General features: G+C 31.8%; 1 pseudogene; it reads right to left on the reverse strand.

Annotated features, from left to right (window-relative positions):
* Positions 1 to 3,805, reverse strand: LOC120151435 (annotated as a pseudogene).
* Positions 3,806 to 17,427: the final 13,622 nt, after the last annotated feature.

The following is a 17,427-nucleotide window of genomic DNA, read 5'->3' on the forward strand; positions in this document are numbered from 1 at the left end:
TAAAGAACAAAAAGCTTTCATTTGTTTTTCTTTTCCTTTTACAGATGGATACAAGCACTTAAAGTACCAACATTTCAACAACAAGCACTATTTTTTTTGGCAATTCATAACGCTACGATTGAGTAAGCATCGAAGGTCAAAGATGGCATCCATTACCTTGGACCAGAAAGCTCCATGGCTTCCACCACGAGCGAAGATTCCTCTACAAAGTCGGAATATCTTTGCCGAGGAGGGTTATCACATGATTGGGACCTTGGCGTCTCAACCGTTTGTGAGGCCTCCCATTTGTCGGCTAGACCGTCACCTTCAAGCATCCTTAATACTTGAGACATCCTCGGACGGTGTAGAGGGTTGAATTGAGTGCATAAGAGAGCAGTTTTAACCATTTCTTCTAACTCAATCCTGTCAAAATTGCCTTTTAGACCCTTATCCACCACAAGCTTAGTTTACCTTCAGATGTAGCTGGTTTACCTGCAAGACAAGTTAACCAATTTATTGAACAAAAGATACAAAGTATAAGGATCTACGGTACCATTATTCGGATATTGGTATGAAATATGATCCTAAAAGGATCATAGAAAAGCATAAGTGATAATTAAACAATAAAACAAATTGTTCAGTGAGGTTGCTACAACGATATCTTATCTGAAGGCTCGAGGTTAACAATAACCTTAACTGATGTTTTCTATTGTTTTGCAGAACATAACATACATATTATTCCGTACAACACAAACATTCTTAAAGGACAAGGAATCTACTAATTAAGACTCGTTCCGCATGAATTTATGTTGTAAACATGTATTGCTCAGTTCACCTAAAACGTACATTAAAAAAGTGAGAGAAAGTATACCCAATCAAGCATTACATGCTTCTGGTTCGACCCTCTTCCAAAATCCAAGGCCTTCTGACCTGTGATCAGCTCAAGGAGTAGGATCCCAAACCCAAATACATCTGTCTTCTCAGCGACTGGCCTGTTGATAAATACTCGGGAGCAATGTGACCGACAGTACCACGAACTGTCGTAGTAACATGAGAATCTCGGTGGTCTAAAAGCTTTGCCAACCCAAAATCTCCAACAACAGCCTCAAAGTCTTCATCCAACAAAATGTTGGCAGCTTTGACATCGCGATGATAATTTTCGGTCACATTGTTCATGCAAATACAAGACCCTAGCTGTACCTAAGGCTATCCTCTTCCGCCTTGACCAGTCTAAAGCTGGCCTACCATGAATATGATCTAATATGAAACCACAATTAAAAAAATATATATCAGCAAGGTGTAATGTCAAATTCTATCAAGATTTATCGCTTCAGTAAACTGACCTTTTAATCTAGACAGTACGCTTCCATTCGCCATATAGGGGTAGACCAGGAGCCTTTCATTCTCAGTTGTGCAGAATCCGGAAAGCCTGAGAAGGTTGCGATGGACAGCTAAACTAATTGTCTCTACTTCGGTCTGAAATTGAATTTCACCACCAGCAAGATTATAGTCCTTCAGTCTTTTAACAGCTACCAAAGTCCCCATTCAAGCAACCCTTGTACACTATTCCAAATCCACCTCTCCCGAGAATATTCTTCGAGTTGAAATGGTCAGTGGCCGCCCTAAGTTCCTTAAATGTATACCTTTTCAAATGTCCCAAGCATACTTCCGGATCGAATTGTTCTGTCGTGCGACATGTATGGGCTAGTAATTACAGGATACCAGAGAAAGTAAAGAAAGGAAACAATTATTCAATATGTTTTTTCTATGCTTCTAAAATTCATTTCCAACCCCTCCCAAGGGCATTTAACATGTATCATCCAGAGCTCCAACAAAATAGTTGTCATGTCAATAGTATAGCAGCAATGACAATTTAAGGACAGCAGTACTACATGTGAATTAGGAGCCCTTGTTATTAAGATGCATAAAGGTTATACAACAGTACATGAATACTGATAATACAAAATTAAAATGTAAAATAAATAATACAATGATAATAAGATGAGGAGTTTTAAGAAGCTGACCATTAACATCGAAGAAATCTGCCGGTTGTGTCTATATCGCCTCCAAACATAAAACCCTATGAGCAGTATGATGATGAAAAAGAACCAAAGCTAGCACCAAAAGCAACAGCTACATGATGGCCTTTTGATCCAGAGTCTGATTGAGCTAAGAAACCAAGGATCCAGATATTCAGACATGAAATTAAACTGTAATGAAGAAGAGAAATGTCATAAAATTGACAAGAAACTGTATCTCTAACACGGTGATTGTCACCTTTTAGACCATCTGGTGGGAGAAAAAGAGGCTCCGGAATGGCAGCAGAACAGTTGTTGCCCGTTTTTGGCCCACAAATTAAAGGGTTACCAATAACTCTGAAAGGAAAAATGGAAACCATAACTAAAAAACCATTACATGCATTATAAGCCCTTAACAGAACAAGGGAAAGAAATAGCTCACTTGAAAGTCTTTGCTGATATTTTCGGCAGGGAACCACTAAGATTATTATAAGACAGGTCCCTAATAAACGATTTATCGAGGACGGGTGAGTGAAATAAGATGCAGAATAGTAACAAGGTAAGTTTCAGGCTTTACAAATAGCATTTGCAAAACATCAAAATATAAGATAATAAGTACAGATACATACACAAGAGTGAGACCTCCAATTTTGACAAAGAATCCGGGCAGGCTCCAGTAAGGCTATTGTTGTTTAACCGCCTGATATGTCCGAAAAAAGGTGGGGTGGGGGAACATGTAAGAAATAGCTCTACTAGAAAGAAACTCAACAGGCAAATGAAAATGCAAAACCAGTAAAAGTATCGACACTTACAAATAGTTAAGGTTTTTCAAGTCTCCCAAGGAAGTCGGTATTTCACCATGGAAAGTATTGTTGGAGAGATCAAGAGTATGTAGCTTCTCTAACTTCCCAATGGTAGCTGGAATTGGACCTGAAATGGCATTATTTTGAAGCAACCTACACATGAAAAAGGAAGAAACAAGTAATCACTTAATAAAAATGCAAGAAATTTAAGTCACAAAATAAGGAAACCCCAATGAAAAGATTAGTTAAATTTATATGCCATTTAGTCAACGTGGGCAATAACTTACACTGACTGCAGCTCACTAAGGTTCCCAATCAATGGAGATAAAGTACCAGACAAACTTTGACTAGGAAGTCCCCTGTTCAAGGAGGAAATACAAAGAGTTCACACAAATACTGGGTTTATTTTCCTATACCAGTGTGTTTTAGAAATAGGCGAAGATGTGAAGAGAAGAAAAAGAAGACTTACAAAGAAAAAACATAACCATCTGGAGAGCAAGTAACCATTCTCCAACTACATGGATCCACAGAATTTGAATCCCAATTCTCCAGAACATGATACGGGTCGTTTAGATCAGATTTAATGGCCATTAAAGCAACCACTGCTCAAAAATTCATCATATATGCACAAGGAAAATAAATGAATGAAAAAAAGGCTAATGCGTCACTATGTAATTATGATCGCGGCCGTTCAGACAGACATTCGAAGCATTTACTCTTGAAAAAAACAAAAGAATATATGAACCTGGAAACTATCATACTGCAAAAAAGAACAGTAATTTACCAATTCCACTACACTGTTTGAGAAACAACAAAACAAGCCTTTTTTTTTCAAGACTATGAACTTGGAAACTACAAAAAGGGGAAATTTTGAGAAAAAACTAACCTTCATAGTTTATACCAGCTGGAGAAAGAGTAGCAGAAGAAATCCCCATCAATGTCAAAAACAGTGAGCCCAGACTAAACAGAAGCAAACTCTTCATCTCGACACTGCTAAAAACTACAATCTCTCACCTAATTCAAATTCTGCTTTTTCTGGAAAACCAATTATCATCTGATCAACAAAACCATGACCAGCCATCATTCACATGAAGCTGAAGTCTCTGTCTTCGCCTTATCCAAGCACACACTGTCATGTCCCTTTCATAATCAGAATCATAAGCTGAATCACCATTACCCTTTAAAGTAACTTCCCTTTTTTAAACTTTGCACTTCAAATAAAAGTTTCTCAAAACTGGTTCTTGATTAATACTCAAAATGCTAAGAAGACTTATCTAGAGAGAGATAGGAATCAAAGGGTAAGTAATAGAATGAGCACCGAATGAGATAAGACAGAGAATTAAAAAAGAGAATTTTCAGAGAAACAAGTAGCCATATTTTTTCCTGAATTTCTGAGATCCTAGAGATCTGGGAACATTGGCATTCGACCACTAAATATTTTGGATGATCCCCACAAATTCCATGTAGTTTTGCTCTTGGTTTCTAGCTCTCTCTAGGCCTTCAGTATTGATTCCACCACCATTATCTTTCAGCAAACTTTTTTTTCTTGCTTTCACCTTTTCAATCTACCTTTAAACCCAAAAAGAAAATTGAAAACCAATCAATCAAAGGAAGAAAGAACCAAACAAGCAGAGGCCAAAACAAAAGGCCAAGGTCGACACATAAACAGATGCAACAGACACCGTAGTAGAAAACACTGTTTTTCAGTTTTCCTTTTTCCTTTCTCTTTTCTTTTCAAAACAGTGAAAATGAAAACTTTATTTGAATTACAAAAAGTTTATAAATTTGATTTTTTTTTTAGGGATCGTTGAAAGTTCGGTGATTGGACTGAAGAGATGCATGGAATTGTGATGAGAAAGCGAACAATATAATATCTATGGGCAGAAAAGAAAAATACTTTTATTTTGCAGGTAAGTTTCTTGACAGGTCACGTGCTCGGCTTGTCCTACTCTTTGTTGGTTTTCGGCTTAAATATTTTAAATTAAAATAAGGCCTGTTTTTAGAAAATTATAAAAATTTAGTTTTATAAAATTTTTATAAACAAAATTATTTTTACTTAAACCTTTTTATTTTGAAAATAAATTTCATAAAGAACATCGACATAATTGTTAAGTAAATTAGACAAACACTTAATAAATTTAAGGGCCATACACATCGGGATTTGTTTCATTTTCATATACGTTAATTATTCTGTCTCAATTTCATAAATGTTAATCAATTATTTTGTAAGAATAGAGACATTTTGTTAGGGAGATAGTAGAAAAGTTCTTTTAGTTAAAGAGAACCAGAGGTATTTTGTTATATGATAGAAGGAATTGGAGAAGGAGGAAGAAAAGCAATTAGGGTTCATCGAGACAGAAGAGGAATTAGGGATTAAATAATTGAGAATCATGTCGATTTGGGGAAAGTTAATGAAAACATTGAGTAAAACGACCACGTTCTGGAAGGATGTAAGATATTATGAAAGGGGTAACGTCTTGAATCTCGAGTTAGTAATTCTACTTAATCTAAGTGGGTCTTAGGATTAATTCACTAGCATTGTAGGAAGTCTTGGACCAAGTGAGCATTGGTTTGGACTTGACTTAACCTCAATAGATAATAAAAAAAAGTTATAATCAAAACTAAAAGGATTCAAGGAGCAGTTTTACCATTTTTATTTTCAAAAATTTAAAAACTTTAATTGTTGATGATATCACTTTGTCTCCTTCTCTCTTTTTCTCAACTCCCTTTTTGTTTTTTCTTATCTTCCTCCGAGTCTTATCATTTTTCTTGGTAACCTAGAGAAAGGTAGCAAGCTTCGTCTAAGACTAGAGCTAGTAAACATGACCCAAACTCAATTATCTAATCGATTTATTTGATTTAATATGTGATATTACCTAATATGATAATTAAATTTGATCTGATACATGACCCATACTCGATTTAGACCATACCTGATCCAAAATTTAGCAAATCAAAATCATTCAGAATCGAAATTAACCCAAATCGAAATCGAAATTAATCCGGACCAAAAGTAACTCGAACAGAAATTAACTCAAACCAAAAGCAACTGAAATTGAAATTAACCTGAACCGAAAGAAACTTGAACCAAATTGTAACCCGATCCGAAAACAACTCGAACATAATTTATCCCGATCCAAAGCAACCCGAGCATATTGAAATTGATAAAAGTTATTTTCAATAATAAATTAATTTAAATAAAATTGAAAATTTATTTAAAAATATTAGATTTATAATAAATAATGAAAATTTTAAGAGGAATATAAAAGTAAGATCTAATTGTAAGATTAAAAACAATAATAAATAAAGTTTATTTATAATTGCTTGTTATAAAATATTAGATTTATAATAAATTAATATAAAACAACTAAAACAAATAAAATAATATTAGATTTATGATACAAATAATATAAAGTTTACTTATAATTGGAAATAAATTTTTTTAATAAAAATATCATTTCTTTATCAAATAGTTCTTATTATAAATTTTTTCATACGATATCAATATAAAATTTTGATTAATAATTCTAATACATATTATAAGATTGTATTTATGTCAAATTATCGATTTATCATCTCTAAATGATGGTTTAATTAAAAATATTGAACGATTGAGAATTAAATTAAACCTAAATGATAAAATTAACAAATAAAAAGACATATTTTTACAAGTATATATCAATTATTCTATATATATTTGATTTTGATTAGACTCATATTCGATATGGTATTAACCCGACCCAAAAATCAATCAATCTGGTATTGACCCGATGATATTGACCCAATCCAAAAATCAACCGATCTGATATTAATCCGAATTGGAAAATAATTGACCCAATAATCACCTGACCCAAAAGTTTACCCAACCCGATAGTCGGCCCGATCTGATTCACCGTACACCGAACTAGATCCGATCCAAAAAATTAAATCGAATTTAATCTATACCCAAAATTACTAGACCCGAAATGACCCGACTCAAACACGATTCGAATGACTCATTTCCACATCAATCTAAGACTCTAAAGGTAATAGTCATATCATACTCGTCTAAAGCTTCATTTCAAGCCCTTAATATCTTCATTTAATCAAGGTAACCAAAAGTGGATTTAATAGGGGTTTAGAGTCTCATAGTAAACTAACTCGTTTTTTTAGAGATTCAAGCCTTAATAAACTTTCAAACTCCTTTATAATTTTCCCAACAATGTCATAAACACATATGTTTGATTCTTATCTAGTGAGAGAAGTTGGAGAAGCTCCAAAGCTAAGGGAAAGAAGAAGTTCACTCTTGGTTGAACCTTGGGTGTTTTCCAGCAGCTTAGGATATTAATGTAACTCACTTTTAACTCAACTCTACCACATGTAGATCATTAGGTGTGTTTTGGTAGGTTGCATGAGTTAGGAATCATATTCATGGTAGATTGCATCTTTTGATGTTTTCATCATATTAAAATACCTATTATGATATCTTTTAAACACATAACATTTTAATAACATTTGGGAACCTCAGTAGGATGTTTGGGAGTGTTGGGGAGACATTATTGTACTCAAAATATGGTATTTTTTGGGCACAAGTATCGATAATGAAATAACAATACTGATACTATTATCCAGGTACTAAAAACAAAGAGATTTTGGTCTACTAGTATCGATACAAATGCAATGGGTATCGATACTGTAGGTAAGGTATTGATACTCATAGGGTGATATCGATACTAAGTTCACTTAATAGACTTCAGTAATTATTTTTGGTATCGGTACTTATAGGAATATCGATACCACCAATAGGGGTATCGATACTTAGGCATTTTCAAAATATCAAAGCCAAATTTGGTATTGGTACTCAAGAAAGTATCGATACCACAAAACCAGAAGTATCGATACCAGCCCTTTGTTATCAACCTTTAATAAGTTAGTAGTATCGATACCCAAATAGTTTTGGGTAAGAAACCCCAAGAGTTTTAAGGGTTAGAATTGAGGGACCCATAACACCAGAACGTTATGAAAAAAGTACAAGTAAGAACAATGATAAACTTAGAACAGTTAGAAATAATAACGGTAGGACGACATAAAACTAGCCTTGTTTGATGTTCAATAAACAGTTATGACACCATAATTACTTTAGCATATATTAGTGAGGCCATTTAGTGAATACATGTAATATAGTACATTTATTAGTGAGGCACTGAGCTCGTAAGCTCAATGTTCAAAATGTGTTTCCATGCGTATGTTCTTAAGAGGTCGTCCAATGAGCGTTATCGTCACTAGATATTCCAGCATAACTGAGGCACTAGAGTACGTCTTGATTTAGTTTAGAGGGCATGTACTATTGTAGACCTTGTGTATTAAGATGTAACTCTATTTTGATTTTAAACTCAGTGTATTTATTCTGGATGATTTGGGAGCTCCTCATATTTTGTAAACTTTGAATTATCACATTTTATTTTATTTTACTTAGGATGAAATTTATATGGTATTTACAGTTGTTTTAAAGAAAAATTTTGGGTTAGCTACTCTAGTGGTCTCATAGACATCACGATCAGTAATCTTGGGTCAAAATGGATTAGGGTGTTAAGTTTAGTGGTATCAGAGAGTCAGATTAATCATTCCTAGGACTTGCGGGTTAGAGTCAATTAACATCTATATGTGTACATGCCTCTAGAGAGTCAAGAGTACAATAAAGATTGGAATGACGATAATAACCTCTATTTTTTTTCTAATTTCAGAGAAAACCTATGGAAGATGACCCACTTATAGTAAGGACGATAGGGACGATAGTCATGCGTTCCTAGCAGTTGATACCGATGACGAGTTCATCTCGGATGTAGTCCAGCATGACGTGCCTATAGATGTATGATCAATGAGGCAACCTTTTTTAGGGACCTTACCTCCACCCTTAGGCTTATAGTCAGAGCTATACCCAACATCTCAACTGCACCACCTCCCTCACCATCACCTTTAGCCCAACCCACAATAGTACCCCAAGAGTCTCCAGTAAAGAGGCTTCGCAGATACAAGACCATCGAGTTTCTTGATTTAGGGATGATGACCCCATAGAAGCATACCAATGACTTAGAGAGACTCTACGCATCCTCAGAAAACTATATCTTACCTCAGAGTAAGCTTGAGTGCGCATCGCCTTACTCAAGGGTGACACCATAGATCGGTAGGAGATGATATAGATGCATTGAAGCCAGAGAAATCATCTTGAGAGTAGTTCCCAATAGATTTCATCAGAAATACATTGGTGAGGCTCACACCGATGACTTGAGGGAGTAGTTCTTACACTTGACCTAAGGGAGCCAGAGAAAGGTGTCTTGAGAGTATTTAGAAAGTGTGTGTTTTTCATATATATATATTATATATATATGATTTAATTTTTAATTTAAATTAAAATTTTAAAATTATTAGAATGTGACACGTGTCATTTTATGAATGAAATAACGACATTTACAGCCCAACACCTAAGGTGGTAACATTTATAACATTAGATAGCTGAATAATTCAAAAATATTTAATATTAAAACCTGAATCATTTAAAAATATTTTATATACCAATTTGAAAAAAGTAATATAGTATAACATTTATTTTATAATTAATCCTAATAATAAAGATGAAGAGTATAATTATATAAAGATGAAGAGTATTTAGTATCTAAAATATTAATTTTTATTTATTTATAATACTTAAATTTTTACTTTTTTAAAATCATACCTAAATTTTAATTTTTATCTCATTTTAATATCTGCTGTTAAAACTTAACGTATTTAATGCCTAACTATTAGTTAAATTTTAGGCATGATTTAAAAAATAAAAATTTAAATATTAAAATGATTCAAAATAGTTTAAATACTAAACATAATTTATCTAAAAAGTATATAATTTGTTAATAAAATTTAATTAGAAATGAATGGAAGAGTTATGGTTTGAAAAGAAATCATGAGGTAGCATCCAATTATTGGACCGTAATCATTCAGTGAGGCTGGGACCCCTCTTTTCCAAAAATTGTAGTTCTTCTGGTTTTCTTTCTTTCTTTAATGCGGTGGATCATATTATTAATTAAATAAAAATCATATTTAAAAGAAAATATACATAAATTCGAATTAAAATATATCAAATGTAATTAGTCTCTCTCTCCTCTCTCTCTCTATCTTCATCTTAATTTTTTAGTGATGTTTTGTTTACTTTTATTTACCCGACAACAACGACACTAACTGTAGGAGATTATTAGTTATTTATATTATGTCTTTTAATTTTTTTTTTGAATTTTTTTAATTATCATTGTGACATATTATTTTTATTCTCGTGTCACGTTTTCTCATCTCTTGTGGTATCATCTTTATGATTTTGATACGTTTTTCGTATATATTTACAGTTATTTTGGTTATGGCAAAAAAGTATAACTATATTTATTTTTTGATTGGTTAGTTTTATGGTCACGTATAGTCAAATCTTCTATTTAGTTAAAGGTTGTCGATGTAATCAGAATTGTATAGCGAAACAGTGTTTCAGTTTATTTATTTCGCTCTCCACTATTTTATCTCTTCGTAAAATGTCTCATTCAACAGAGACAAAAGATTTTATGAATTGATTTGGTCGTTATTCTGAACGAATATTTTTTTATATTAGGTTTAAAAAATAAGAGTTTTTTTTCATATAAATAAAAACAGAAAATTATAATGTCTATTGTCAATGTCAATTCGGAGATGAGTCTACAATGAATATTATTTATTGAATTATATTGGTAAATTATATGAATCATGCTTTTTAGAATTTTGGGATAATTCACATATCTCACCATCATTCTTTCCCACTTCTTCTTTTCTTACTTTTATGGGTAAACTACCTCAATTCATAAATGTTCACTTTTGATCGCCAAATATTAAAAACCGTTTTGATCACTTACGTTATCGATTTCTAATATTTTGATATTGATGTAAATGTTTTTTAGTTTGTTAGCATAAAGGATTAATTTTTAATTTAACCCCTAAATTTAAAATAAATATTTAATTTAACCTCTACACATTAGATAAAACATCAATTTAACATTTGAACTTTAGATAAATATTAATTTAACCATTCAATTCGACCAAAGTCTATCATTGTCGACTACCGCTCACCACCACCAATCGTCATCGGTCTTTGCCAATAATTGTCGGTTCCTAAGATTTCCAATTCACTTTTATCTTTTCCTTTGAACGTGAATCCGATGTTCATTTCATCGAAAAATACTTTAAAATCTAGAAATCTAACATCCCTTATATCTTCGGCACATTCTTCTCAGCACAAATACACTTCTTGACTCTCCTCCTAGCGTACATACATTTTAGTGAGCAAAATGTTATAAATCGATAACATGATTGACAAAATGTTATTCTTTTAAATTTGACGACAAAAGATCGACATTTAATGAATCAAAAGTGATTATTTCTATAGTTTCCCTATTTTTATTTAGTTTCAAAGTAGGCAAGCTGAATCGAAAGGGGTTTGGGAAATTTGGTATTGCTTTGACAATTGTGATGTGTTCAACAAACCCTTAATTATTATTATTATCATCATTTTCCTCACTATTTTCGTAGTTATGGACTTTTTAAGCTTGGCTCTATATGGCTTAATTTAGGTGACATTTTTGTTTTCATTTAATTTAACTTTACCGGTCATGATTCCCTTGGTTGTGGACAACAACTACAACCACTAGACATATATTGTATTTGAAAATCCATTGCATGATACTGAGAATTTGACTTTTAAAATAATGTAAATCGACTTCAAATATAGAATATAATAGTGCCATAAGGCACTCACATAAACGTAATGTAAAGTTAAACTTGTTTTTACTTTTTCTAATTTTCTTTTGTGGGATGAACATTTTATCATCATATAATTGAATTTATTAAATATATATATTTTGTGTTTGTAAAATTTTAAGTCAATCTAATATTTATATTATTCATTCGAAAATGTTTTTTTTTATCGGTTTATTTGTTTATTAAAAGTTTTTTATATGAAAAAATGGTTAAAACCTTTGATTACTTGAAATTTTCGAAGTGAATAGTTTATGAAAATAAAGCATATGACCCAATATTTTATGTCGTATAATTTGAAGATAATCTATGCATAATCCAATTATCGGCTTTTGAGTTTTGGGAATGTTATGATGTGCGAATTGAAGTAATATGTAGGATCCAAGAGTCCAATAGTTCGAAGGTTTGGGCTAATTTATATAGTCCACACATGAGGGTGATTAACTTCTTTCTTAATACTTCAGACAAGTAATATGTACAAGTATGTTCCATTGTCCCTATGTTATGATCGAAAATTTTATGAATTTAAATAACGAATAATTACATTTAAATTAAATTAATAAGAAAATTTACGACGCTCGACGAGTATCGTTACTCGTCGAGCACCAGTCGAGCATCGTTAACAATGAGTACGGAGATGAGTCTAAAATGAATATTATTTATTGAATTATATTGGTAATTATAATGAATCATGCTTTTAGAATTTTGGGATAATTCACATATCTCACCATCATTCTTTCCCACTTCTTCTTTTCTTACTTTTATGGGTAAACTACCTCAATTCATAAATGTTCACTTTTGATCGCCAAATATTAAAAACCGTTTTGATCACTTACGTTATCGATTTCTAATATTTTGATTATGATGTAATGTTTTTAGTTTTAGCATAAAGGATTAATTTTAATTTAACCCCTAAATTTAAAATAAAATATTTAATTTAACCTCTACACATTAGATAAAACATCAATTTAACATTTGAACTTTAGATAAAATATTAATTTAACCATTCAATTCGACCAAAGTCTATCATTGTCGACTACCGCTCACCACCACCAATCGTCATCGGTCTTTGCCAATAATTGTCGGTTCCTAAGATTTCCATTTCACTTTTATCTTCTCATTTGAACGTGAATCCGATGTTCATTTCATCGAAAAATACTTTAAAATCTAGAAATCTAACATACAACCCTTATATCTTCGGCACATTCTTCTCAGCACAACACTTCTTGACTCTCCTCCTAGCGTACATACATTTTAGTGAGCAAAATGTTATAAATCGATAACATGATTGATCAAAATGTTATTCTTTTAAATTTGACGACAAAATCGACATTTAATGAATCAAAAGTGATTATTTCTATAGTTTACCCTATTTTATTTAGTTTCAAAGTAGGCAAGCTGAATCGGAAAGGGGTTTGGGAAATTTGGTATTGCTTTGACAATTGTTGATGTGTTCAACAAACCCTTAATTATTATTATTATCATTTTCCTCACTATTTTCGTAGTTATGGACTTTTTAAGCTTGGCTCTATATGGCTTAATTTAGGTGACATTTTTGTTTTCATTTAATTTAACTTTACCGGTCAATGATTCCCTTGGTTGTGGGACAACAACTACAACCAACTAGACAGATATTGTATTTGAAAATCCATTAGCATGATACTTGAGAATTTGACTTTTAAAATAATGTAAATCGACTTTCAAAATATACCTAAGAATATAATAGTGCCATAAGACACTCACATAAACGTAAATGTAAAATTAAACTTGTTTTATACATTTTTCTAATTTTTTTGTGGGATGAACATTTTAATCATCATATAATTGAATTTATTAATATAATATATTTTGTGTTTGTAAAATTTTAAGTCAATCTAATATTTATATTATTCATTCGAAAATGTTATTTTTTATCGGTTTATATTTGTTTATTAAAAGTTTTTTATATGAAAAAAATGGTTAAAACCTTTGATTAACTTGAAATTTTCGAAGTGAATAGTTTATGAAAATAAAGCATATGACCCAAATATTTTATGTCGTATAAATTTGAAGATAATCTATGCATAAATCCAATTATCGGCTTTTGAGTTTGGGAATGTTATGATGTGCGAATTGAAGTAATATGTAGGATCCAAGAGTCCAATAGTTCGAAGGTTTGGGCTAATTTATATAGTCCACACATGAGGGTGATTAACTTCTTTCTTAATACTTCAGACAAGTAAATATGTACAAGTATGTTCCATTGTCCCTATGTTATGATCGAAAATTTTATGAATTTAAATAACGAATAATTACATTTAAATTAAATTAATAAGAAAATTTTACGACGCTCGACGAGTATCGTTGAGCACCAGTCGAGCACCGTTAACAATGAGTACTACTGATTTAATTTATAAAAAATTAAAATTTTAGAAACTCAACATATAGTTATAAATTGATTAACAATTTAAAGATAAATTAGTTAAAATAAAATATTTATTATATTATTTTCTATAATCTTTTCTGGGTAAACTATAACAATGATCACCTAATTATTACCTCTTTTTATTTGGTAAACTATGTGAATAGTCCCTTATGTTTAGGTCTGGCTGGTTTTGGTTATCAGTTTAAAGATTAAGGGGGCAATGATCCCTAATGTTATCGATCCATTCAATTTTAATCTCTCATCCATTAATTTTTGTTAACCCCTTTCATTTAAGTCCCTTTTGTTTAAGTCCTAACATGGTTAAGAACTATCTGGATGTTTACCACTTTTTATTTTGGCCACTACTTTTGAAATTTTGTCAATCAAGTCACTAAACTATTTAAATGCATTAAGCCAATTGTCATCAACAATTAAAGGAAGTATTGACGTGACAGTTAATAAAATATGTATAATTACACATTTAGTCCTTATTACTTACACAATCTATCAAATTGGTCATATTTTGAAATTAATTCAATATATTTTATTCTCCAATCATATAACTTCAAATCTTGTATATTGTAATATTAACAAATGATACACGGGGAATTATAATTTGATTCCTCGTTGTCATAACCATTTTTTATAAAATAATTAAATATTATTTTAATAAACGATTATGACTTTAATTTGAAAAAATGGATGATTTTGGATTAATTGGAATTAAATTGAAAGAAGTCGCCATCAACCTTTGGGTTAGGTAGGTTGAATAACCTAAAAGCGTCTTTTAGAAACAATTTTAAGGAAAATTGTTTTTTTAAGACAAAAATGGTATGCGTTTACTAAAGGTACGATTAAAACGGGTTCGGGAGTCGGTTACGCGTGGGGAAAGATTAACACCCCACAACGCCCAAAATTGATACTGTGTTTCTTACACGTTGTCGTAAATGGTAGAAAATATGAATCGAATATAAAGTAAAATGTGATCCATTTATTGAAATTTAATTAATTTGCTTCGAATTAATGAATGTTAAGGAAAATTCTTTAATTCAAAAAGAAATCTCGAAATTAGTAGTTCTCTATCGGAAAAACTAATTTCAACTATTTCTTATTAGTAAGAGAATATTCCATCATAAATAAATATACGATTCGAATATAAAGGAAAGTTGACGATTTGCATTCACATACAATGAAATAAATTGTGAATTAAAATAACAAACATTGCATCATTAAAATAAATTAATTAGTAACATAAACTCGATTTATTTCAAGTTATATGTCGTTAAAATGCCGTACAAGATCGCACCACTTCGACCAAGTGGTACTTTCCATGCTCATTTTACGAATACATGTTTGAAACACATTCGCATGCGTAAACCTTTTAATCAAGTATGAGAGACACATAATATTGATACAAAGGCTAATTTAAAAATTAAATTAATATGAATGAGATAAAATAATATAATGAAATAAACAATATATAAACATACAAGGATTAAGAAAAAATAATTAAACACACACACGCACATATATATATATATAATAAAACATCTAATAACATAAAAATAAACATATTAATTAAACGGTTTGAACTAGGATAATAAAATGACATAAAAAAACAAAAGGACTAAATTATAAAAGGACAAAATAATAAAGCATAAATATTTAATAAACACTATAATTTCACTTACAAAACCAAAACAGTGACCAAAATGGGCTAAAAGTGAAATCTAATATCTATGATACAAACTCAAAATTTACCTTCCAAAATAATATTTAAGGACTGGAACAAAAGAAAAATAAATTTGGGAACCAAATCATAAATACAGATAAATTCACTACTACACAAATAGGATCTAAATGAAATAAATCATGAATTAATAGCCTAAAATAGACATTAAACCAAATTTATATTAAAGGACGGATAATGATTAAAATACAAACAATCAATACTTGAAGCTAGAAATTAAAGGATTCAAAGTTCTATTCAATGACTAATATGAAAACTAAAAAAATCTGTGCTCAAAGTAAAATATCAACATACACATATTTAATATAAAAGCTAGGACTAAAATACAATGAAAATAAACATGAGGCCCAAAGTTAAAGATTTCAAAATTTCATTAATGACCAGTTACAGAACAATACAAACGTGGGGGACTTAAACTGAGATTTACCCCTTTTGAAAAATACGCAGAAGGCTCCCCACTAAAACGACGCCGTTTCGCTCAAGGTATAAATGGCCCTTTTAACCCCCAAACCGGCCATTTGTTTCATTTTACACAAAAGGAGAGAGAAAATGATCCAGAAATATCTCTAGAAACAGCGAGATTTCACCGTGTCGGCCGCCACTGACCGGCTACCGCCGTCGTATGCCGGCGCCAGAGGGAGAGAAAATGATGCCAATTGAAGCGTCTCTAGGCCCTGAGCAAGGATTTGGCCCTCCTTTGGCCTAAAAGTGGCTCAATCATGGTGGATCCGAGGAGAAACCTTTCGGTTTCTCCATCTCTGGCTACTCAGTTTTCATCGGTGCTCGACCGAGGTATGATCTCTCTTCTTTTCTCTAAACCCGAATGGTCCTCTATTTTTTCTGGTTATCACCGAATCATCCCCCCGTTTATCTCTTTTTGGTTTTTTTTAAACCCCCCGAATGCCATTGTCTCCTCTGTCTTCCTTTCTTTTATTGATGCATGTTTGATTTAATGGTGATGGATGAAGCCCCGAACTAGGAAATGATTTCCCTATATTTATAGGATTTTTTCAGATTTTCTAACTGTTGATATGATTTTTGTCACTGTTTGATGGTTTAGTGGGTCACTGTTGGTGCAGGGAAGGACGACGGTGGTGTTAGGAGCGGTAACAGTAGGCAGCGACGATATAATCACATAGGGTTATGATAAAACCCTAGGTTAAACGGGTCGGGCCAGTCCATATCCAGGTATGATGAATCAAATGGGTTCCCATCAGTTTGGGCTTGGGTTGTAACCAGGATTGGGTTTGAGTGATCCGAGCTTCGGGATTGGGCCCTATATCTGGGATACTGAGACTTGTTGTAATTGGGTTGGTCTCTAATATGGACTTCGGGTAAAGCCTAAAAAAATGTAATTTGTATATCAATAATAATAATAAAAATAATATTAATAATAATTATAATTATAATAATAATTAAAATAAATAATAATAAAAAAGATCCGAACAAAAACGGCTGTCTACAACTGCCCCTCTTTGCACATTCTTATGTTAACAAGAATAGGGCAAAGACGATAAGACAACACGTTTTTGTCTGGTTCTCTCCCTTTTATGCTTAGAAATTAGATAATGTTTGTTTGTGGGGATGACACTGCTCATACGCGATGAAAAGGTCTGGTCGTCTAAGGGTGTATACGGCTCCTACGTGATGAGGAGATCTAGTCAGGGGATG

This window comes from Hibiscus syriacus, unplaced genomic scaffold (genome assembly GCF_006381635.1).
Source record: "Hibiscus syriacus cultivar Baekdansim isolate YM2019G1 unplaced genomic scaffold, ASM638163v2 tig00111057_pilon, whole genome shotgun sequence".
Taxonomy (NCBI): domain Eukaryota; kingdom Viridiplantae; phylum Streptophyta; class Magnoliopsida; order Malvales; family Malvaceae; genus Hibiscus; species Hibiscus syriacus.